Here is a 3,086-nt window from a genome sequence, read left to right as displayed (position 1 = left end):
GTGCTGGGGGATTGAACCGCGGTCCCTGATGCTTTTGCTAAGCTTGTTCTAAGTAGGTGCTTTAGACCACTGAGCCATCTCTCCAGCCCAAAAGACACTCTTGTTGGCTACATATTTGTGTCTTTCCTCTTCTGCAGTTATATATAGAAACCTAATCTGCAATGGGATAACATTAGGCTGCAGAACTATGGAAGGTAATGAAGTTGGATGACTTCATGAGGGTGGACTTTTCTTTTTAAGATTGGCATTCTTATAATAAGAAATAGATACTAGATAGCTCTCATTCTCTTCCACCACCATGGAAGGACACAGGGAGAAAGTGGCTACCTAACAAACAAACAAACAAAAAAAAAAAGAAAGAAAGAAAAACAAAACAAAACAAAAACAAGTTAGCACCACCTTGATCTTGGAAATTCCAAGTTACAGTAGACTTATAAACCATGGGTCTTTTAAGCCACCCAGACTAAGGCATTTGTTATAGCTGCTCTCTATTAAGACAGAAAGTATAAGAGATATGAAGCTAAATACATTAGATAGCTAGTAGAGTCTAAAAGAATTCCCCAAGAAAGCCAAAATCTATGATGGAAAGGGATGAAAGAAGGGAATATTGAGTTTTGGTTTATTATTTGAAATAGCACTTGGGTCTGTAATTTGTATATATGTATTATTTATGGAACAAACTTAAAATATGTATATTCTACCAACCGCTGACAAAAAACCATAAAACATCTGTCTTCATTTTGCTGAAAGGCAGCTGAGACTGGGGAGGGAAAGGGCCATGCCCAGACTCACCTGAGACCGCACGGTGCAGAGGGGCCACAGCTCAGATCTCCTGACCCGAGCCAGGGTCTACTCCCTGTAGCGGGAGGAGAAGAAAGCAGACGCATGAAAGTGCGCAGTCTGCACCCAGGGGGGATTTCAGGGAACTCACAGCCCTCTGCTGGTTTCAGGTTCACTGTCCGACCTTTACACCTTCGGTGTGTCCTGAGGGACAGCAGATGATGCCCTGTCCAGTTTAAAGGGAACGACCTTTCATGCACAACAGTGAGCTCCTCAATTAATCTCCCATCAGCCCCCTGTGTCATATCGCCAGATCCCTCCCCAGCCCCGTGTAAATGCCACACAGATTTATAATACAACTGCCTTTTCTCGGGGTGAGAAAAGCTCATGTGGGAAAAAATGTAAAACCCTCGATGCTTTTAGAACTAGTAATTTCCTTTCCTTTCTCACATAGTAAAGGGAGAGCCTGCTTCCTTTTCTGCTTTGTGCAGCTAAAGCTTGTTTTCCTACCATATTTTGTGTCTGGCAAGAAAATCTGGGTTGGGCAAAGTTTCCTATTTCCTTAGCTTGTGCTCAATCACCCGGGCTACTTTGTGCTCTGAGCGGGATCTCGTCTGTGTGTGCACTAGCTTATGTGATTTGGGGCCCACTGCATGCCATCCTTCATTCCTCAATGATAGTAAGCTTCTCTGGCTGCCATCTACTCCTAAGTGCACTGTTCTTCGTTCTTTCATTCCAGTGCCCTTCCCCTGCTGGGCCTAAGCTAGATTCCAGGAGCTCCATGAAGGAAACAGGTTCCCCTACTGTCCTTCTGGAATGCAATGCAGTGCAAACATTGTACGAGGTAAACAGTGATGACACATGTATGACCCCGTGACCGAGTGCAGGGATTATTACTATGGGATCCTATGAAAGAGAGTCTAGCCTAGTTAGTTTGGGTGGTGCATTTTGGTCAGGGGTGTTGTATGACAATCCATGGGATACTTTGCCACATGCTGAGTGAGGACTTAGTGATCAACACACATTGGTTATTTCTTTAGCAAATACCCTTCAAGTGGTTTTCAATATTACAATCAGTTGAGAAACTAAAATCATCATTATCATTGCTTTGTTAAGAAAATAACAATTTAAAATTACACATTTCTGTTCAATGACTCTTGAATAATTAGGACTGGGATAAGATGGCACTATATCTTTTGACATTGGGTCAAACAGTGATGAAATAGCAAACCACCTTTGCTGTGCTAGCAATTAACACAATTCCTCATTCCAAGAGGCAACACTTAGACCTTTTCACACTCTCACACAGTCATTTCAACTTTGAAAAGGTAAGAAACACACACACACACACACACACACACACCACACTACACCACACAAATGGTTTGCTTCTAACAAGTACCGTATGCATCCTAAATGGGAACAAGCATTTATAGACATGGGAAGCTGGTAAGCAAAGTTTAGAAACTAGCAAATGCAAGTTGCTGCTTATATAATAACAGTTTAGGTAGCAACTTTCCAGAGGTCAAATAATGACATGATTATTTTGCAAGGGTTCTAGAAACTATGAATGTAAATTTATTTAAAGTTAGTACCATTTCCACAGAGGCTATCACTGTGACATTGGAGAAATAATACCCTAGAAAATAGATCCCTTAACTTTGAAGAAGACATATACATATGTACGTATCGCCCCTCCTACTCCCACCATACATGCACAGCTTGATAGCTTACTGAGGTTGTTTATTTTAAAAGATAATCAACAACTCTTTTAGTATTGTACAGGCCTTTTTCAGTGTTGATTTGTTTGAAATTTTATTCAATCCTAAAAGCCTCTCTAGAATGTCAATATTTTATTCTTATTTGAAATGCTCTTGTTTTCATATTTACCATTCTCTATACTTTTATTTTATTTTTTGCAGTACCGGGGATTGAACTCAGGACCTTGTGCTTGCCAGGCAAGCGCTTACTCTACTGAGCCATCTCCCTGACCCTATTCATTCTCCATACTTTAGGATGTTTTCTTTGGAGAATAGTTTGGGAGGCATTTGTTTAATTATTTCTTTTTTTTCATTTCTTTTTTTTTTTCTTCTTTTTCTTCTCTTTTTTTTTCCTTAATTTTATTGATAAACAACTAGCGATAAGAGAGTCTCAAATCAAATTGGTACGACAGCTTCAATAATTAACACATTGCATACATTCTTTCTAGTGGTTATTTGCTGTAAAAGGTGCAGACATGATATCCTATTTACAAACTCTATTAGAACAAATCCCTCTATTCATTAAGAGAATGTAACTATATATCT

At 39.7% G+C, this 3,086-nt stretch overlaps 1 protein-coding gene across 5 annotated transcripts in view; it reads right to left on the bottom strand.

The window, feature by feature from the left end:
- Gria1 (glutamate ionotropic receptor AMPA type subunit 1) overlaps positions 1–3,086 on the bottom strand; it is a 322,606-nt gene that overhangs the window by 216,730 nt on the left and 102,790 nt on the right. The gene's annotated exons all lie outside the window — the stretch shown is intronic.

This window comes from Octodon degus, unplaced genomic scaffold, assembly GCF_000260255.1.
Source record: "Octodon degus isolate 3935 unplaced genomic scaffold, OctDeg1.0 scaffold00029, whole genome shotgun sequence".
NCBI lineage: Eukaryota > Metazoa > Chordata > Mammalia > Rodentia > Octodontidae > Octodon > Octodon degus.
The sequence above is the reverse complement of the archived record's forward strand: the minus strand, read 5'-3'. Positions and strand labels throughout refer to the sequence as shown.